The sequence below is a fragment of the Thermobia domestica genome, chromosome 2 (genome assembly GCF_964235325.1).
Source record: "Thermobia domestica chromosome 2, izTheDome1.hap1.1, whole genome shotgun sequence".
Lineage (NCBI taxonomy): Eukaryota > Metazoa > Arthropoda > Insecta > Zygentoma > Lepismatidae > Thermobia > Thermobia domestica.
This window is the reverse complement of record NC_137455.1, coordinates 2,673,305-2,697,204: the sequence shown is the minus strand read 5'-3', so window position 1 is coordinate 2,697,204 and position 23,900 is coordinate 2,673,305.

The window sequence follows — 23,900 nt, the reverse complement described above, 5'->3', positions numbered from 1 at the left end:
TACGTCGAATGTATACCTTATTGGTTAAGAGAAAATAATTTTTGTTCCATGTATAGAAATATCTTAAGAGATTTAACGTATAGAATAATAATAATAATGATAATATAGATGCTGATGAATTAGCGATAAGTGTTACTAATGCTGATATACGAGAAAGCATAGAAAAATTTGCGAGATAACAGTATGAATAAACTAAAAGTCTATTAATTTTTGGCAGTTGAATATATGTTGAAAATAAAATAGTTGAAGTAAATATATTTGTAACTTTGAAGGGATCTATCCATTAACACTAAGTGCCGTCGGGGTCACTTTGATCTTTTTCCCAATTTCTTTTTACTTAACATACAATGGAATGTTGAAGCTGAAATTTTCCAACTTTTTCTAAAATACATGCAAGTATACAGTGACAAATTTTCTAATTTCTATCTTAACTATTAAAACAGATAATCACAGTTTTACCTAGATCAGCCAATAGGGATCATTTTGACCCTCATAAGAAAAATGACCAATTTTCAAGTGAAAGTAAGTTTTTCTATTTCCGGTAACTCATTATTGTGTTCTCGATACGATGAAACACGCACGTATTATCGTGATTATTGAGAGGAGTCATAAGAAAACATTATATGATCTTGTTTGATGACTCATAATGTCATCAATTTCCGCAGCAGTCTTCGTGCAACTTTCGACCATTGTGTATCTTTTCGCACATAAGATGCAGACAACATTGAGTGTAGAGGAATGCTTTACCCCCTTGGAACAGTTAGATTCATGTGACAGTGGCGATGACAGCAACGATGAAGATTTTCGTGCTTCTAATGTGAATTTGAAAAATTGTCATCCTCTGAATGTGTCATCATGTTGTCACGAGGGAGATATGGTGAATTGCAGTGCGACTTCCTTTGGTATGCCCAGACAAGGGCTTTCAAGCAGACGTGGTCGTGGTCGTGGGCAAGGAAAAGGTAACAGTGTGCTTACTCAGCCTACCGGTAGCAGTGACAATAAGTATACATAATCTATTGGTATTGTTTGGAATCCGATAAATCTTAGCAGCACCATTTCCAATACAGGTCGCACGCCATCTCGCAATATTGTGATAATTACAAATGGACGAACGCCTTTTATTCATCGTAACGTTGGGTCAAACACTGCTTCAGCAAGGCGTTTGATGGTGAAACACATTCAAATATGTACTGTTGCCGAAGCACGACGTAATTTTGGAGATTACAGCAACTGGAATATACTGGAAGAATTCGATGCATATTTTGCCCTGCTGGTTGCCCGTTGTGTACTAGGTCATTCAAAACTTTGTGCAGATAATTTATAGAACAAGAATTGTGGACCTCAAGTGTTCAAAGAAACAATGTCAGTCAATCGTTTCCTTGAAATCATGCGGCATCTCAGATTTCATGTGTGAAGCAGCAGAGCTGAGTGCGTCAGAGAATTCGAACAAACTTATGGAAAACTGTTATTTGTGTTACAATCCTCGACCAGAAATAACCGTTCATGAACAGTTGTAGTCATGCAAATCAAGGTACAGATTTATCCAATACATGGCAAATAAGCTAGATAAGTTTAGGATCAAATACTGATTAGCAACTGATATAGAGTCCAAATATGTAAAAGTAAAAATAAAAATGCAAGAGTTGAGTATACACGAAAAACAATGTGTAGTAGTATAGATTACATATCTTACCAAATTGTGACAGGGGATGGCAGCATATATTGCTGAGAGAAGTTATCTGTATTACTACACATTGTGTTTCATGTATACTCAATGTTTGCATTTTTAATTTTTACTTTCTGCATTTTGGATTGCAACACTGATTTAAGTTTTTCTTTTTGCCTTTTGTATTTTTAGTTGTACATGTTTTGTTTTCAACTTACACTTTAAAATTTTACTTCTGCATTTCAGATTGCAACATGGTGTTTTAAAATTTTTCTTTTTGCATTTTCACTTTCAGTTTCCATTTTTTGTTTTAACTTGTACTTCTAAATTTTACTTCTGCATTTTAGATTGCAACACTGTTCTCCAATTTTTCTTTTTGCATTTTCATTTTCAGTTTATATTTTTTGTTTTGCCTTCTACTTTTAAACTTTACTTTCTGCATTTTGAATTTGCAAGACTGTTTTAAAATATTTCTTTTTGCATTTTGTGTTTTTAATTCTACATGTTTTGTATCTCATCTTACACTTTAAAATTTTGCTTCTGCATTTTAGATTGCAATATTGTGTTTTTAAATTTTTCTTTCTGCATTTTTTCAGTTTTACATTTTTTGTTTTTTAACTTGCACTTTTAAAATTTACTTTCTGCATTTTCAGTTTTACATGTTTTATTTTAAACTTCTACTTTTACTTCTGCTTCTCTTTTTTGTTGTAACTGTGTTTTTAAGATTTTCTGCAATTTTTTATTTTCAGTTTTATATTTTTTAGTTTCTTAACTTTCATTGTTAAATTTTACTTTATCCATTTTTTATTTTACAACGAAAGAGTATAATATAATGAAATAATTTAACAGCTCCCATCTTTTTTTAACAACGAGTGTTATTTTAAATAACACGAAAGGATAAATAAGGTGAGCTTCCTATGGAAGCGAAATTTTCTAAGTTCAGACTCAATTTTGACAACAAATTTCTTGCAGAACTGAATGAATAAAATTAAGAGAAATTATCCGAATTTTCATAATAAAATTATTTAACAGTTTGCAACTGTTTTTAAAAACAAGTTTCTATAAGAAACGAAAGAATAGATAAGTTGAGCTTTCCTTGAAAACGAATTATTTACAAGTTCTCAGCATAGCTGTTCTTAGGAGCTTGCTATGCAATTTTAATATACTCACAACTATGTTGATCGCAGAGCTTCCGCAAGAATTTTAATATAATCAAAGGATAGCTATTCTTAGGAGCTTGCTATGCAAGCTGTGGAACAAAATTCAAGTTGGTATGTATTTACTTACTAAATTGAAAAGTTTTTCTGTTAAGCAAGTAACAATGATATGATTCGCTGAAAGTTTTGCAACATATTGTAGAAGTTATGTAATGTTCTGGAAAATTAGTTTGTGGTTGTTAAATTTAATATAGTTAACGCTCTTCGTAATATTTCCACGTAATTTTCAAAGCATCTGGGTACGAAATTACAAACTAAGTGCATCTGGGTACAATATTAGATTTTGAAAAGTATAAAATGCGCGCAATAAGCCACGACGCACACTATGCAACTAATAGTGCTAAAGTGAAGACGTTCTTCGTTGTACACTGTGTGTTGTGATTGCAAACTTACAACTGATGAATAAAACTAAGAAGTACATTTACGGTGAACTTAAAAAGTTACGGGAACTATCATTATAGCTATCGGAAAGTACTCTAGGGTCTTCCGATAAACTTTCAAGTATATCTTTGGTGATCTGCAAAAGCTACAAACTCTTAAGTTCATCTTCGGCAAAGTTCGGCAATCTTCGAGAAACTTCGTCTGGAATTTTCAATTATATGTGTCCATAATACAACAATGAATTGCATGTAGCTCAGTATAGAACTTGTTTGTATCCACAAAAATCATTATAGGAATTATTATTGTAACGTGAAGATTGAATAAACGTTACAATACTTTGTCAAGTACAGACTGTTCTCTGAAAAAAGTTTTCATCTTCGGTAAACACATAGCGGATCTTATTATAAAAGGGTAGTTACAGGACTCATTTGAAGAGCTACGAAAGAATTAACGAAAATTTTCAACTGTATCCACGGTGAATAACACTATTAATTTATTTATAGTACACAGTTGAGTAAAATATTTAGTAACTTCTAACAAACATTAATTGGAAACTAAAAGTACGAATTTTTGTGGAACACTGATACAATGGAAGGACGTGCGGTAATTAATACCAAGCTGGCAGCACAAGAAGCACGTGGATACGAAAATCCTAACGCAGTTTTGGTTACGTGGGAAGTGTTGACGCAATGCCATGCTACGCGTGTGAGGGTAAGCAATGAAGCTTATTCCAACCTATTACAAGCGTTATTCACGCATTTTAGTTGTGATCCTTATATTTTGAAGACTTGTAAGTCTGCGAATGATATCTTTGATTTATATCATGTAGGCTTCTTTCATCAAGATTATATGAGGCATTTAGGTCGTGAAAAGTTTAAGAAACATGTATCTAAAGAAAAAAACTTGGTTTAACTACAGATGAGTACAATGAGTTCTGGAGCCTACCACTAGTTCTGCACCAGAACCTGTAATGTATGGTGGTGGAATGAATGAATATTTTCGTATTATTAATAGTACAACCAAACATTATACTTATTTCGGACTAACAGGAAAGGAAGTTACAATTGAACGGATAAGTACAAACGGAATTGATGATCCGGAAAAATATATTCATTCTTACTTGAATTTGTAAAGGAGCATGTGTTAAATGATGCCAACGATCACATGTATGCTGGCATGACAATAGAATGTTCTGCTTCGACGATCAATAAGCCAATATATATCTCGTGGCGTCAAAAGTTACAATTGAACTCCGAGATTCTATTTCAAAGTATTGAAAATGTTTTAAATAATGATGAAAATTATTTATTTGGTAATGAAGTAAATTTCAAAAATTCATATTGTTGATTCACGTAGAGATAGGGGTCGAACGAAGGGTTCAGCGAAATATACTGATCTTGTGACACGTATGCAGCAGTGTACTATCCCTATACAAAAGGATGTGTATTGCCTTCCCAAGAGTATTATTCTTGGGAGTGCTTGGGCTGATCATCGTTATAACTATGTAATTGAATTGAAAAAGAATCCTGAAAGTTTGTTAAATCAGGTAAAGGATTTGTGTGTCAATGCTAAAGTTGACATTGGAATTCGGGATGGATGTACTATTGAGGATGCGAAAAACTTCCAAAATATATTAGTACCTCTTTACCAAATTGTCATCTACGAAAAGAACCGATTGACTCGAAACTACAATGTAACTTATCCTGGAATACATGCCTCAAATATTTGATTTTGTATACTTAAGGACACTATGCATTAATTACCAATATTACAACTCTATTGAACAAACATGAGTATTGTCAATATTGTTTGGAAGGGTATTCATCATACATAAAATCATAGTGTAACTTCAAATGCATAATGTGCGAGATATATCACGATGTTTGTAATGTTAATATTAAACGCGTGTGCGTTGATTGTCAGACTGTTTTCTAATGATGAATGATTTGCCAATAATAAAACGGTGATTGCTCGCGGGAAGAGTTTATGCGAAACTTAAAGAATCTGTGTCCAATGTGATGATATGATTGACATGCCAGACGTAAGTCTGAACATGAATGCGATGAACGTTATTGTAAAACGTGTTATACGTATATGAACGATGACCACATTTGTTTTGTTCAGGTTGCTGCGATACAGATGTAGATACCTTTTTGTTAATCATCTTTGATGTAGAAACGATATTGCTTCCTAAAAATAAACAGGGAGAAAAAAATAAATTTCGTGAATTTCCTAAATTGTATTCATGCCTGCTACAAATGTAAGAACACAAAGTTGAATGATACATGCTTTGTATGCGGAGAGAAAAATGGGTTGTTTGTTTGATTTCCAGGACATTGATGGATTTGTTAATCACATATAAGGCGACCAGTGTTTAAAAAATAATTGCACTTTCCCATAATTGTACTTTCCCATAAGTGTAATTATCACTTATAGTTCTGTGCTAAAACTTTGATAATGACTCATCATCATACACCTAAAGTAATAACGTTAGGGCAAAAAATTGTTGAAATGCGTTTAGGACAAAAGATTTACTTCTGTGACACGTATTTGCATATGGGAGTTAAGTTGTCAAAACTCCATAAAACCTTAGGACTATCTAGAAATTTGAAGAAGGGAGATTTTCATATTTATTTAACACTTTAGAAAATCAAAATTATGTAGGTCCGGTTCCCGCTCTTCAATATTTTGACCCTGATTCACTAAGGACGGAAGAGAGACAAAAACTTATCGAATGGCACCAAGAACGTGTTACAAGTGGTAAGCAGTAGATTTGCAACAGGGAATGGTGGCGTATTTTAGAAATAAAGACAAAATTTTTGCAGAGGCTGTCATAAAATTTTCAAACTTAATTGAGGAAAAAACGAATGGTCTCCAATGTTTTATCATCGCTCCCACAATTGCTAGTTAGGCCGTGCTGACCTATCGTACCTTATATTTATCCCCAAAATATATTCCAATTATCCCACCCTATGGGTTTGACCACAGTGATCAACAAAGCCTAAAAGCATTGTACTGGTTACGGTATTTAGAACGTACCAGGGATAATGGAATTTGCCATTCCGGGAATGCATTGGAAAAACGATTTTTAAGGTATAAGGTCAATGGATTTGAAAGTAAAACAAATACAGTTTACGAATTTCATGGGTGTTTTATTCCACGGTGCTTGAACTGTTATCCTACACTGCGACACGTCTCCTTGGATTCCGCCTCTAAGCAAGGTACACCCCTACAAGTCCGATATGAAAAGACCACTACGAAAATAGCATTTCTTAAAAAATTAAATCTTAATATCATTGAGATATGGGAATGCGAATGGGATGATCATGTGAAGAAGGACAAGTCCATTCAAGAGTTCATTCGAACTCTATGTAGGGATCTTGTTGACCAACTTATACCCAAGGATATTTTTCATTGCGGACGTATCAAATGTTTTAATGCTTTGTGCGAATGTACCAGCGAAGAGTTCGTGGCATATTATGATATAATATCGTTATACCCTTGGATGATGGCACGTATACCGATGGCTGTAGGTAAGCAGAAAATAGACAAGGGACCAGATTTTCCAGAAGTGAAATACTCATGGGTAAGTAAAAAGTGTCATTTTGCCTCCAAATGACATATTTTCCAATCTTACCATATACGTGCAATAGTCGGCTTTTGTTAGGGTTATGCCGTACGTGTATGGACGAAAGTATTAACAATTGCGTGCAGAGAGATTCCGAGCGTGCATTAAGGAACACATACTGTAACCCTGAACTTTATGTAGCTTTACACCTTGGATATAAAATTCTGCAAGTGATTGAGATAATGGGAATTTAAACTGATGGATACTGAAGAAGCGGATTCAAATAGTCTGTTTAAAGACTACGTGAATTCCTTTCTTCAATTAAAGCAGGAATCTTCAGGATTTCGTAGACTAAAGAAGACAAAGAGAAAAATACTGCAGACTATTGTAACCATGAAGGCATACAGTTAACGGAAGAAAACATCGAATTGAACCCGGGATTAAGGTACACTCGTCCAAAATTATTGTCGCATGTCTATAAATATGTTGTTCTAGGAGTATAATTTGATAACGAATTAGCCCGATATTTCTTATAATGTTAGTATGTGTATAATTGGCAAAGGCATGTATATGGCAAATTTCGTGTCAAAATAGTAGTAAATAAGAACAATATAACGAAAAAAAGCTCTCTCGTCTATTTAGCAACATTTTGTTTTACTCATTCTAATTTTCGTATTTATAATTGTTTTCCTATGAAATTTAACACAAATATACATTTCCCGATTATACACATAATATCAGTAGTAAAAGTACTCTGCAAAATCATTATCAAATTATATTTTTTATCAAAAGACAGTTATAGAAATGGGACAATCATTTTGGACATGAGTGTACATATGAAAGCAATTCCTCAATTCATTGTATGGAAAATGGGGACAGCGAACGGATTTATCGCAATCGGGTAATTGTCGATACTACAGAAAATTTTTTGACTTATCTATCGGCACCACAATGAGGTAAAAACTGTATTACCCATTAGATACATCTCATTGTATCGTATAAAACATTGAAAACATAAACAAACCATGGAAGTTCTAAAATGTTGTCCTTGCCGCATTCATCTCCTCATGGACACGTCTAAAACTACGAATTATTAACAGCTGTACAACTTGATCGTGTATTGTACTGCGACACCGATAGTATTATGTTTGTACAGCAGCGTGATAGAAAACCTCCACTTTCTTTGGAAATGAAAATTGAAATGAAATGAAATCTTTGAGTTTTAAGTCCCACGGATATACTGGTTAGGCTAAAGGAGACGGTGATGATGAGTAATGAATGAAATGGTGGAATGAAGAAAGTGGGAGGAAACGGGAGAACCCCGAGAAAATCCACGAACACGGTGTTTGTCCACCACAAAGTTTACTTGGCGCGGGCTGGGATCGAACCCGGGACCCCAAGCACCGGAGCGGAACGCTCTACCACTGAGCCACCGCGGCCCCTCTACTTTCTTTAGGTTTCTACCTAGGTGTACTAACAAAGTTCCCAACAGGTGGAAAATTAATGCGTTTATAGGATCAGGGCCAAAAAATTAAGTGTATCGTTTAAAAGAGATTCGGACGGGAATAGTAGATTATGTATTTAAAATTAGGGAAATAACTTTAAATCATCGTACGCGCCAGGAAATTAATTTTGATCATTTTTATAAACTAATTCGGGTTAAAGTTAAACAACCCAGGGGGGATTGTTCGAAATGCAGGGTTTGTCATCATGTCCAGGCCTGAGACTAAGACACATGAAAAATCAATAATAAACGACCTCGATTCAATCATGACAGTTTGACTGACTATAGGACATTGCCATACGGTTACCAAAGTATTAGGTGTGTCGATTGATTAGGATTACTTGTGTAAGTGTGTGAATGACTCTTCTGTAAATATCTTATGTACAATGTATCCTAATATATTGACATAATCATGATATTCTCATATAAGATGTATCTATAAATTTTTCACAACACCCGTCAGTCGGCACTTCCCTACATGTGTATATGTAAATATGTACATATTGTAAATATCAACTACATATTATAAATATGTAAATAGTATGTTGTAAATAGTGTTATTGTGTAAATGTATTATTTAAAGGATATTATATATATTGTAAATGTATACAGTTATTGAAAATAAAATATTGTAAATAATAAGAATATAATATATAAATACACAAAAGAAATATTTAAATAATGTATTAGATATTTTAAAAACCAATAAATAATATTAATTATGATAATATGTTTTATTCCTATACCTATATACCAAATACTGGTATCCTATCAATAAGTATGTATATTCTATATAAGATAAAGGAAGAATACATATACTGCCTCATATCAAATATGTAACGAAAATAAGTATAACTTTGTCCCTTAATATTATTTTAATGATATAAGTGTGTATTCTGCATCATATACTTCATACAACGTTATTTATACGTATTTATAATACTTTATATTACGAAATTCCTACGATAAATCAACATGAGTTGTAAACCATGTTGAAATCAATGACGTCATAATCTCTTCTACAGGAACGTACAAATAAATTAATTACAAAGATTAAGGACTTCAGTTAAAAAGGTATAGGCCTAAATAAGCAAACGAATTATACTACATTGATAACATATCTGCTTAAAATACAACTACCTCATTACTAACAAACACTTACATACGCAATATGTAACCCAACAATACAAACAAGGCATGGTTAAAGCACTTACATACGTGCAAAGTAAAGTTACGCAACCCAACATTACAAATAAAAAGTTAAGGTTATGAAACCCAACAATATAACGAAAAGGAGAGGTCATGCAACCCAACAATACAATCAAAGCATGTTTAAAACACTTACATACGTAAAGTCACAATATGTGCGCCTACAATACAAACTAAGATGGAAGTTATGCACCCCAACATTACACGAAAGAAGAAGGTATGCAACCTTACGTTACGTTGAAGGCAAGGTTAAAGAACACATGCATAAAGAGACACAATATATAAGCATACAATATAACCAAAAGATAAGGTTATACAACCCAACATTACATTCAAGGTAAGGTTAAAACACTTGCATGCATAAAGAGTCACAATATGTAAGCCTACAATACAATCTAATATGTGAGGTTATGCAACCCAACATTACACCAAAGAAATAGTTAGGCAATCCAAAAATACATACGTGAGATGGTTATGCACCAGGCGTAGCATACGGAAGATATGTGCATCATGATACATATCAATAAGAACATGTATACATATCTCTATTGAGAAAAAGTAATAATATACATATGTAATTTGTGATTCATTTGAGTTTCGTACACGATTATACCCAAACATCAATGAAAAGATGATACTCTATGCTAAAATCCCGTATCATCCATTGAAATCTCCATATAAATGCATAAGATACTTTCGTAGAATTGTGTCTGTTTTATCCCATAATATCCAATATATGTATGTATAATATATACTAGTCTATAGTGTACATATCACGATATACCACTATAATGAACGCTAAACACGAAAAATCATTCTTTCTAACCCTTTCATTAAAATTAATATTCATGAATAATTACTTCATTAATCTAATTATTAAAAAGTAAACTAATTTACGCAAATATATAATAAAGAAATCTTGTTTGAAACCTACTTGCAAAAGAAAGAAGGAAGACTCACCTCAGGCAAAGACTTTATTACCTTCTCGAATAAACTGAAATTCAGATAAAGAGTTTATTACCTCCTGCAATAAAACTAAACTCACGTAAAGAAAGGTCCATCTTCCCTAACCTCGGGTGGCAGGGTCATAAAACAAGCTCGTTGGCAGTTGACAGGTCAATTAAAAGGGTTCTTTTAGCCGTAAAGGACCTCCTTCAAGCAATGGGAAACAAATCATCATTCGTTTCTCGTTCTTAGCCAATCCCACCACTATCCTTTTATTATTGGTTCTTACAAGTTTCTGGGCAGAATAAAAAGTTGTAAAACCATTCTCCGCCTCTCGTTTTTATCTGCTGGAGTTTTTCTATACAAGTTACCAAACAGCACCTCGAAGCTCAAATAAGCTTCAACAAAAATTACCTCTTACAGCAGTATATTCTCCTACCTTCTAAGAACTAAAAAGTGCTTATAATTCATGCAAATTTATACTTAAATGAATACAAACTAACATAATTAAATAGATTTTCTTCTTCTATTCTATCAATATGTTCTCTAGACATAATATGCATATTTTATCTACTTATCAATAAAAAATCAATAACCAATACTACAACACAAAAAGGCAAGTTGTTCTTCCAACTAACAGTTAAGTGCAATCCTCACTCACTCCATATAATTGCTTTGCCTACAATTATTTAAATATTTACCTTCTTTCTTCAAACAACGTCGGCAAAACACATACACAGTAACTTCTCGAACACAAATACATAAAATTCAATACAGTAATCACTATCTCTGTTCCCAAACTACTTTCTTGTCATCCGCCATATACACAGAAATTTCTGGAATTTTTCCGATGTGTCCAGTCACGTAATCATTCCAGCTACTTTCCTGTCAACAATAGAAGAAATTAACAGGCACCTGCGCTCCTAAACAAGTTTCTCTTGCGTATATGCATCCGATCACGTAATCATTCCAGCTACGTTTCTGTTAACAAAAGAACAAAGAGAGCCGACATGTCAATTATCCTAATTTATTACACATACAAACATCTGTGGTAAAATTCCAACCATTCTTCGCATACATGTACAAATGCTGTCAAGGCCGAACAACAAGGACCCATTGACAACATGAACCCTAATTTTCATTAGAATCGAGCTACTTTCTCGAATTACCACCACACCTTGAACAAATTAATTCTTAACATTCTTTCACCCACACGTGTCTCCTTCCTCCTACCGTTTCCAGCTAGTTTCTTCAAGTTCATTCCCCTGTTCTTCACTTCAGGGAAGGACAAAAAAGGAAGGAATAAGTTTCTTTAGAGGCTTAAGAAGAATGGTAAATTTGTATTCTCAACCATTTTTGTGTTTGCATCAACTGTCATCCTCTTCGATATCAAGTGTATTATCAAAAAATGATTCACAATAATTTTTATTGGATGGCGACACTGAAATACAGTATTAAAATGGCAAAAATGTGAAAAACTCACCAAAACAGTATAAAATTAGCATAAAACAATACAAAATCACCATAAATTCTACGAAAAATAGGATAAAATTTTTAAAAATTTAATAAAATAGTATAAAAACAGATAATGTAATTTTAGGGGTTGGCAACGAATTTTGGTGAGATAAGTCATCTATACTACTCTTTAATTTTCACAAGATCTCTACCTGCTGTTCAAGGTTACCACCTATATTTACAACACACTGCTTTATTTCGCATCATACAACCATTTGTAAAGATTTATCTCGTTCATCCATCGTTGTATTATGCCCTTAAACTAACTAACTTTATGACCTATGGAACCTGGAGGTTCAATGCCACATTCACAAAAGCTCTCCACTGACTTCTATCCTTATCCAATTCGATCCAGTTTCTACTTTGTATTCCTATTTCTACAAGATCCAACTTACTATTGTCGTCCCATTTGCGCCTTGGTCTTCCTAATAGTCATTTTCCGATTGGTCTTCCAGTTAAGGATTTGAAAGCGTTCCTACTTTCTTCATTTCTGGCTACATGTCCTGCTCACCTGAGCCTCCTCGACTTGATGACCCTAACAATGTTCGGTTAACCGTATAAATTATGTAGTTTCTCGTTATGAAGTTTCCGCCATTTCCCATTCCCGTTCTTCTTGGCTCTGAATATTCGTGTCAGGATCTTGTTCTCAAATACTTTTAGTCTATGCTCTTCCATCAAAGTAAGCAACAATGTTTCGAAACCATACAGAACAACAGGCATGATTATTGTTCTATATATTTTAAACTTCAAATTCGTCGACAGAATTCGCGACGACAACAGATTTTGAACTGAATAACTGCTTGATTTTCCTTACAGCGTATTCCAGGACAAAGTTGAATAAAATGGCGACAAGGCATCATCTTGTTTCAGGCCATTCTCGACGTGAAAGCTCGTGGACAAAAATCTTCCTACCCGGACTTTATTTTGGAATTCATTTAAACATTTCTTATTAATCTAATTAGACTTGGGTATTCCAAATTTTATGAGAATGTTGTACAATGTTTCTCTCCTAACCGATTCATAAGCCTTTCTAAAATCAATAAATAGTTGATGTACCGATTTATTGTATTCCCACTTTTTTTCGAGTATTTGTAGAATGGTAAATATTTGGTCGATAGTTGATCGATTTCGTCTAAATCCGCAGTGGTAATCTCCAATAATTTCATCTACGTATGGGGTCAATCTTGCTAATAGAATATTTGAAAGGATTTTATAGGATGTTGAAAGAAGAGAAATGCCTCGATAATTATTTCAATCAGTTTTGTCTCTTTTCTTATGAATTGGAACAATGATTGATTCTTTCCACTCTTGTGGCAATTCTTCCTTGTTCCATAAAGAGAATGAGTTTATGTATCTTGTTCCTCAATTTTTCGCCTCCAGCTAAAACTAACTCAGCCGGAATTTTGTCTACACCCGGAGATTTGTGTTTCTTTAATTTCTTTATAGCGATTTCTACTTCTTTCGGTTGGGTTCTGGAATATACGGTTCTGCGGTGTGTATCTCGATTTTCTCCACGCGCATTAGTTTTTGGCTGCGTGTTCAGCAAATCGTCAAAGAAATCTTTCCATCTATTTAATAGGCTATCCGAATCAGTGAGAACTGTTCCGTCAGCTTTCTTTAATATATAAGCACGAGGTTGATAGCCTTTCGTAAATTCGCTTATCCCCTTATACATGTCCCGAATGTTTTTATTTTTACTATTATCTTCAAGTTCCTTAATTTTAGCTTTCAAAAAATCGCGTTTCTTTGTTCTAAAAGTTTCGGAAGTTTCTGATGTCTACGAAATTTTGTATAGTTATTTTATTCGATTTTGTAGCCTTGCATTTTGCCCTTTTCAATTATAACTGCTGGGCGGGCGCTATCCGCTGAGGCAAGAAGATACAGAAGAAGAAGAGCAAATGAGACCCGACCCGAACCTTACCATTCTGTGCGAAAACACCACACGTGTTACTGCTAGTGCCGGTCTTAATCAACACCACCTAGATTTGAGAAGGTTAGAGTGCTTTATTCGGAGAAGCCTGTGACGTCAGCACAAGTGGTCTGGTTCAGAAATCTCAAACTTCGCTGTCACCCTTGCTGTCATCCTCCCTGTGTTGTGGGAGGTGTTGGTGTAGTTATTTATTGCGCATCTCTCCAAAAGAAATTCCTTTTCTCTCGGACTTGCCAGCGTTTCTTTAGCTGTTAATGAGTGTTGTGATTTTGTTTACGTCCGCTGTTCTTCTTATGTGCGTATTTGCGTGTAGTTATGTACTGAAATAGTCTATATATTAATTATGGATATAGTATTCTGTACATATAAAGGTTTACCGTTGTGTAGTGAGGAATGTTATTTTGCTAATTAAATATGCCTCATAGATGTTTTGTGCCTCTTTGTAATGGAAACTACGACAACGGGCCAAAGGTTCAAGGTTTTAAGTTTCCAGAAGAAGAAAGCCACAAAACAAAGTGGATAAATGCGATTATGAGGGAAGGTTTTAAGGAAGTACTCCAGGGTAGGTAATAGCATATTCCCCGTTTATAGTACTAAATATTATTAAGTCTATTATGTCGCAGTGGCGTCGCCAGAAGTTGAGCATTGGAGACTGGAGAAAGTCTAGGAATATAGGAGCTGTCCATTTAGATGTATGCAATTAATCTAATATCTGTTTCTTCTTGTATATTATTATTACCTGAACATTGTAAATATTAAACATTTTCTCTTCTGTCCATTTTAGTCGAAGTTCCCTCCACGTTATACTGATTTGAGAACAATGTTAAAATTTGCAAGAAAAAACTACAAATTTACCATACGAATTAAAATCGTACAAGCTGTTAATCAAATTAGAATAGATAAACTTACTTTGACATTTTTACCCATACAAATTAATACTTTTCAGATTACTAAAAATAAATCGAAAGACTTTTCATTTTAGTGCATAGTTTAATACTTAGGTCAATATCGCTATGAAGTCAGTTTGTTAGGGCTTGTGGCCAATAAAAGTGTCTGGCGACGCCCCTATTGTTTTGTAATAATACTTATCATTTCCTTCCCATATTGAAAATATTAATGATTTGTTCAGGACAATGACTGAAATTCAGAAACTAGAAAATTTTGATCCTGGAAGTAATATTGAACATAAAATTAAAGTAATACTGTTACTTTTACAAAAAGTGAAACATGTTGTTGGAGACAAAAAAAAAAGGAGTGCTGAACTTCATTTCTGAACAGCTTGAAAATTTGTTTGTCTCAAGATTCAGAGTGAAATATTCTCCACTCTTATTAATTTTATATAGCATCTTGTATTCCATTTCTCCCCATGCTTATCGTTTTTTACGGAGCGCCAGAATTGCAATTATTCCCCACCATAAAACAATTCAGAACATATGCTCGAATCTAAACTGTAACCCACAAAATGAACAATCGTCAAATTTTCTTAAATATATTAGAGACAAATTTCAGTTTGTGGGGACAAATGATAAGACAGTAATAATGTTAATGGATGAAATTCATTTGAAAGCATTATTCGATTATAAGGGGGGGAATATAGTTGAGGTTTTATTTTATAGTGTTTTAGCAGCAACATCTGCTTATGTGTTCATGATAAAAAGTTTGTTATTATCGTATTCCGATGTAATTCACATTCTTCCTGTGAGAAACTTTATAGCTAACCTACTGCATAACATGATAAAAAAGCTGATCACAGGTTTGGAAAACAGTGGGTTTAAAGTGATTGCTGTAGCTAGTGAAATAATTCAATTAATAGAAAAGCAATGTCATTTTTCACCAATGAATCAAAAGTTAGTATTGTATTCCCACATCCTTGCGACTTTTCAAGACCATTGTTTATATATATATATATATATATATATATATATATATATATATATATATATATAGATGCTGGGCATATTTTAAAGTGTATAAGAAACAACTGGTTAAATGTATAAGAAAACTGTTGGACAGTCCATGCTTTACCCTAAATTTTATCATCAGTAGATAATGTTACTTTGGAAACTGCATTTTTCCAATCACTCACAAAAATGTTTCAAATAGAACATTATAATTTGCTCAAATATGGGCCTGGACTGACTTTGAAAGCATTATGTCCTTTGAATTTGGAGAAAAAGAATGTAAAATTTCTTCTCCAAATTTTTAACAACTTCGTCATTGAAGGATTATTAGAAATTGGGAAGAAACACACAATCTTGAACTTTCAAGGGACAGCAGAATATATAAAGCTGATTTCTCGTTGGTGGGACATAGTTAACGTTAAGATATTATTCAAAGGAAAAAGACTCAGCAATGCTTCAATGGAACCATTAGATCCCCCTGAAACAGACCCAAACATTATGATTTTACACCAGTTCTTAGATTGGCTCGAGCTGTGGGAAAAGGTTGACATTACTGAGGGGAAACTGTCAAAAGAAACCCACAATGCATTGAAACACACAACGTATTGTTTAATAGAAATGGCGAGATATTGTATTTGTGAACTAGGAATGAAATATTTCCTTCCAGGACAAGTGCAAACAGATGTACTGGAAGCAAGATTTGGAAAATATAGACAACTTGCTGGTTCACAATACAATATCTCAATAAGACAAGTTTTTGAATCAGCATCAAAACTCAGAACTCAGTCATTGCTACCGCTATCGCTGTCTTCAAGCGTGTTTGGAAATGTTCCCATCGAGGCTTTTGACACAAGTGACGAGAAAAATCTCGTATCTGAGGATGAACTGGGTGATTTGTCCGAGGGACAAACATCTATTTCAATACACGTACAAGAATCAGACTTTACTGAGGTAGAACATATTACTCCAGTTCTCACATATCTGGCTGGTTATTGCTGTTATTCAGTACTTAAAAAAATACGGTGCGATGCATGCAAATGCTCTGTCACATCAGACAAATCTTTAACTGCAAATGAAACTGCATACAGATTTGTGAGAAACATGGATAGAGGAGGGTTTTTGGAACAATTTCGATATAAAAGCTTTCTTTCTTCTTTTTTTTAAAGAAAACTATTTACGAAGTTTCTGCTTTTATCATAGTTACCTTCGATTCATGGTTCATACATCATTGTTTTCAGAATGAATCAGGTTTTTGAATAATACCACACAAGCATGCCTCATAGATGCAAGAATCGTAGAAAGTCGGCAGAAAAATTCTCGAAAAATATATAATATGTTTCAGGCTCTGTGTTAGTGAGGAAACCAAGTGCTGATACCTGAATAAAAAGTACCTCAAAAAACATTCCCTGTCTTAGGCCATATTTTTACCAAATTTCACTGGCGTACTGTTAGTAGCCATGGAAATAGAAGAGAAAGTACGGTGGTTCACGTGAGGAGTCTATGGTTCGGTCCCACGACAAATGAGTTTATGTAGAATAACATCGTCTTAGTGGGTTTTCTCGGCTTTCTCCCATTTCCTCCCACACTCTCATTCCACCATGTTTTCATAACCATTTAATTTATTAATCATTCATCTTTATCCTAGAGAGCATAATCGTCAAACATTAAATTAAGGATTTTACTTCATTTCATGAAGAAAGAAGAAATATTACATTTTAGAATATAGAAAAATCATTAGAAGTTCATGCCCGTACCCTGATTTCCTTAGATTCGTAGTTCATACGTAACAGTCTTCACAATTAAAGATTTGCCAATGATATCACACGTATACATCACAGTCGGTCAGCAGAAATTTGAGAAAATTTCCCGAAATTTTCTTGAAGAGAGTATTTTTTTTAAATCTGCATGCACTTATAACGGTCCACTGTCAGATATCTGCACGAAAGCTACCTCAAAATACACTACATGCGCTAATATATATATATATATATATAATGTCACATTTCATTGACATAGATTAGTATATCTGAATATATAGATATTTTTTGAACCAAGGGCAACAATTTTCGTAGGAAATATTACTTTTGTGAGAGATGGGAGGGAGTTTTTTTGTAAACTTTGTTCGTAACCTTATGAGTAATGTGAATGCGCAAAAGGAACAATGTAATTAAGTTCATATGAATGCCAGTTAAATGGTAATACTTGTCCGTGATCATATACTGCGTCAGTGACTTAAAAGAATTTTAAGAAACTACATCTTCCTTTCTTTCTTTTTGAACAAGTAGTGTTTTCAAACGATTGATTCAGTTAAAATATAACATGAAAACTTTGTATATGTTATTTTCTTTGTAATTCACACAATGAGAGTCAATACGCTATGGTACTTCTTGTAATTTTTTTATATTACCACATTTGTTGTACATTTTAAAAATTACTTGATAGCAATTTACTGTTGTGTTACAGCGTATCATGATTATTCTGTACTTTATTATGTTATATATTGCTTTTATTTTCAATTCTTCTATTTAAAGTAGTTTATATCGCAAATATTTGAATATTAGAGTATGTATATAAGTAATTTTATAAAGTCAATGCTAATTCCAGAAATTGTTACAAATATAACTCCTTGAAATTGATGGAATATATGTTCAATAGAATTTACCGAATTTTGAATCAAATTTCTTTGTAAACAGCAACAAATATGAGCTGTAAGTAAGCAAATGTGTAATTCTGATTTCGCATTGAGGTTGATAGTGCTATTGACAACATACTGTACAATCTTAATTCCATGCAATGCAGAAAAAAAATCCAAAATTGATTTAATATCACTTATCTAGGTACTCTAAATATTGTTCAATTTTATTATATGCCGACATTACCCATTCAGTTTAAAATATTTGGTATGTCTATGATGACACTAGTTATACTCTAAATTTAAGATTAAACAGAAATCGTATATTTTTAATTGTGAGACAAAAGTGTTAGCAAACCAAACTATTTTGATTTGAATGAGTATTATGACATAGGTTCCTTCCCTTTTACGTACATACAATAAATATGTAGCGCTGGTTAATAAATCCACTTACAAGTAGGATATTACATGGTGCCATCGCACAGCCCATTGGCCTTCTCTCTGAGTGGTATTGACTACTCACACGTTACTCAATTAGAATCCATTTATCTGACTGCAGCTCTTATTTGGAAATTTAAATCATTATACCTAAATATTATTGGAAGAAATGTACTGCAATCATAACGTTGAAACATTATAGGGCTTTAAATTTATGAAAAGCATACCAAATTTAGGTTTACCTGATGTAATAATAACATTCCATATATTTATTGATATTTATTTCATCGGAATTCATATTAATGCAATTAAACGAAAAGTAAGCGAAGACTGATCAAATATAAGTAATAGTGATTCTCTTCAATAGCATTTTTTCATTGGTTTATGTTTTTCGAAATAACTTGAAACTAGGAATGGAAGAAAATTTCAAAGAGATTAAACACATATAAGAAATAATATTGTAACAAGAGAATACAATCTTGATTTTGGTTTATGAAGAGTGTTGTTAAATTTTTCTATGATCTTCTCAGAAAATGACGATATTTTTATTGTCGGAAATATTGATTATGTGTTGTATAAATGCATGTATTTAAAATTGTATGAGTATGCATTTGAACAATATCGAATTTTGTTAAAAGTATAGAATGTGTTAACAACAGACCCTTTCTCCAAAGTGTATGTCGTCTCTTACCGCAATTGATATTCATAATATTAATTAAGAATGTTGAAAATTGCCTTGACTATTAATGCAGAAAATGAACTAGTGCTAGTACAAAATAGTAAAATATTTTACTCTTTTCCATGAAAATTGAAAAGAAAAAGAATGGTTTGAAGCGCCTGCTTGGTATAAAATTGCAAACCATTCCTCAATAAGACTGACTTACAAAAATTAATTCAGCTTGTTAGGGATCGTAATGCTTTAATTTCTTACTTAATTTTAAGTAGCATTTATTTTTTGTGATGTGCCTTAATTACAATAGATGTTTTGATCTTTCTCTTTAATTTAGTAAATCATCCATTTTACTATATTTGATTATGAATATTATGATTGAGTCATAAATGTTATTCGAGTAACGTGAAGTCATGATACTTACTTTCGCTTGCACTAACGATACTTTTACGCTTATAACAAAACGATAAACTTTTTTGGGAACGCACAGTAATATTGACTAGAAAACAATAGTAACTTATTTGTCGCAACCTGGGAAAAGTTCTTTGCTTCCTCTAATTTCTTTCCTTTTCAGGGTTTTAAGTCACAATATTGCTGATGCACCTTCTTATTAGGCATATATGTAGTTTTAGAAAGAATACGTAAAAGAGCACAAATAGAGCACGAGTGATACCCAATACTAAATTGTAATTTCCCATTTCTGAAAGCTATGAAGTTCGTATCACTCGGGAACTCCTCTATTCAGCTGGTAAGACCACTTGTGTGACGTCACTGTAGCAGCCATCTGGCCTTCTAAAATCTAGGTGGTGTTTTCTTAATCCGAATGGGCCGATTGCTCCCAGTTGGACCACATAGTAAAAAGTAATGCAGTGATCCTCAATCTTGTTTGACTGATGACATACTTCACATCGCGATACACTTTGTGAGATTTTTTTTAATCAATAATAGAACATAATAGAAAACTTTACTTCTAATATTAAACAAAATAAACCTGTGTTTTCCTACAAGTCAACAAGAAACCGTTGGAAAAGTTTCCGTGGCTCCATTAAGACACGGAACACAAGCTAAGAATTAACTTCCCAAGTGAAATTTAGTTACAGAAAGTAGTTCATGACCTGAAAAACCAACAGTAAGCAGGATTTAAACTTTGGGTTTTGAGGTCACGAGGGTCGTTCTCGAGTGATAGGTCAAGGTGCTACACGTTCGCCGGGGAGTTCTTGATTAACAGGCTGCCTCGATTTCAGAAGGGAGAGGCCCTGAGTTCGATCCAGTTCTATCCAGCTTCATAAGCCACACAAAGAGGTTTGCTGTGGGCCGTGACTGTTGCCTACCTTAGAGGTGCAGAGATCCATCAGTTCTATATAGTCCGCAAAGAGGTTTGCTGTGGGCTACCACTGATGCTATCCTTAGAGGTCCAAAGTTCGATCCGGACTCCATAGCCACACAAAGAGGTTTGTTGTGATCTTCCAATTTGATCGCTGTTCTAGGCTTGGAAGCGGAAGAAGTAATGCATCCAGTGATCTGTAGTGCCTATAATTAGTGCGTGATTAAACTCATTATCGTGTGGTATGAATATGAGACCAGAAGCTGACTTCCAAGATGAGACCGAAACATGTAATTAGCCAGTAATGGAATTCAATGCATAAATGATAGATTCACTCTTAAGGCAGTTCTAAGCGATATAGCCCAAGGCTTGTCATATGGCTGGCGTATTATTTCAAATCACATTGCTGATATAATGTTTTTTTTTTGTAGGTCAGATATAATCTATATTATTTAATTAAACTCTGTTAAACTAACTTTTATGACACACAGAGTTTGACCCTGGTTTAGCAGATACGCGTAGTAGTGACCAACAGATTCCCTTTCGTTGCATGTATAGCTTATGTAAGTAAACAATCATTGTCATTATATGTTTTCTCTTTTATTCCATTTTGCAATTCTTAAATAAGGTTAACGAATGGTTGTAAGTACTAGTAGCGTTATATTAGCGAAGGTACACCAAGTAGTTTGTAAAATGATTACGACCTTATTTATGATGGAGTTGCAGAGGCTTATCGCCCAGCCTCGTTAGGAAGAAGCATATACTGTTTATTGCTTTGCAGATAGCATACGCTACAGGGGAATCGAATCATAGGTCACACTTGTATCACTGTACTACCACGCCGACACTAATAAGAATAGTAATATTCTAAGACAAGAACCATTGTCTTGTTCTAACTGGCACTGTTTGTCCCAAATTAATTTTAACTAATTATTAAATGCTTCAAGATTTTAAAGTCCTCATTTTTCGCAATACAGTCTATGGGACTGTACGGCCCATCTGTATGTCGCGGGTTTTCTTAAGAAAATTTCCCTCAACTGACACAAAATTTTCCCTTTTATTTATTAAATTTTCCCTAGTTTGTTGAGAGTGCAATATCCTATTACAGAAGTTATAAGATTAATTTAGTTCTATTAAAGGAAATGCCAACCACTTGTTTTATTTATATGCTTTCTGCTTCTACCTTTTTACTTTTTACTTCACTTTTTTAAACAAAAAATACAAATACATCCAGCCAATAATTGGTTTATATTATGATACTTTGAAGACACACACACACATACACACACACACACACACACACATATATATATATATATATATATATATATATATATATATATATATATATATATATATATATATATATATATATATATATATACCCACACGAAACATGCATAAACTATTGCTATTGTTTTGGTTTCATTCTGAAGAACAAAGAAAAATTTATCTATTGGTCAATCAGTCAGCGAGAGAATTTCCCTGGATTATTTTACTTTTTCGAAAATTTCCCTTTTTGCTAGATTTACATATGAAATTTCCCTAGATTAGAAAAATTTCCCTCAAACTATGAACAGTGCTGATATAATGTAATATCAGCTTACAGTGATGCCAACCCGTGTGGAAAACCCCATTTTATGAAAATTTTTATGTTCATTTCTTAAGAAAAAAGATATTTTTTTGTCGAAATTGGCAGAATACGTGGGATTTTTCATATAAATATACGTCACCACCAACAAAATTATCTGTGGTCGAGAAGTAAACTGACTGGAATAAACTTGAAACAAATCTTTGCAAAATTTGTTAAAGAAAAGTACGGAAGTGATTTGTACGGAAGTGATTCTGTGCAGTAACTTGGTATCCTCAAAAAAAAAAAAAAAAAAATGTATCCAATGTCTGTCGTACACCTGAAAATTTTCTACTTGTGTACGACAAGTAACAGTGTTGCCAGCCTCTCACTAATTTCGAAAAATTAAAATTTCTTATTTAAAAAAAAAAACATTTTTCTTCTTCTACAAGTTTGGTGCGGGGGACACAAAGTTAGCTCGTTGGAATCTATGTTCCATAAGCTTTACAACGAGGTATAGTTCATGTCCCTGTGATAATTATGGGCGTTTACACTTGGTCGGTTTAGTCGCACGACTAAATCGACTCGCTGCATTTGCCACTAAATCGGAGCAACTAGGCCGAATCAGATCGATGGATGTGTTCAATTATTTCAACCACAGAAAATAGAACGTCTTTCAATTCAGTTGCCAGTCGATTAGTCGCCTTCGATCAACATGCGATTAAGTTGAAGTCCCGTTTACACGGTCGATTAAGTTGAAAGTGACGTCAATTCAACTGAATCGAACGCAAATCGACTAAGTGTAAACGCCCCATTAGAAGGTGTACCGGTATTAATACTAGGGTGCCAGCGTAAGGTCTACATTTTCTTGAAATCCCTGTCGATCCTGAAGACAGGGTGCGAATTGGCGGGGGGGGGATGCCAGGGATTTCCCCCCTGACAAAAAGTTTTCCCCACTTGGAGAAGAAACATTTTATCCCTGGCAGGGATAACTTTTCCCCCCTCTGGAGTATTTTTAAACGGACATGAAGATAAGATAGAAAAAGGGAACAATTCTTACTTTGCGTAGCTAACCTAAATATTACTTGAGTGAAAATTTATGAAAGATCTCACATCTCAACTGTTTTGTACTTGTTAGTAAATATATATACAAAAATACAGCTGGAATTGATGAAATCTCAGATAATTTATTGAAAAGATGTTTCAATCAGGTGACAAAGCCACTTTGTCATTTAGCAAATATATCACTTACAAATGGCGAGTATCCAGAAAAGTTAAAAATTGCGAAAGTTAAGCCCTTGTTTAAAAAAGGTGAAAAGCAAAACATAAATAACTATAGACCAATATCTCTGTTACCTGTCGTTGGAAAAGTTTTGGAAAAAATTATGTATAACAGGGTAATTAATTTTTTATTGAAAGAAAATGTTATC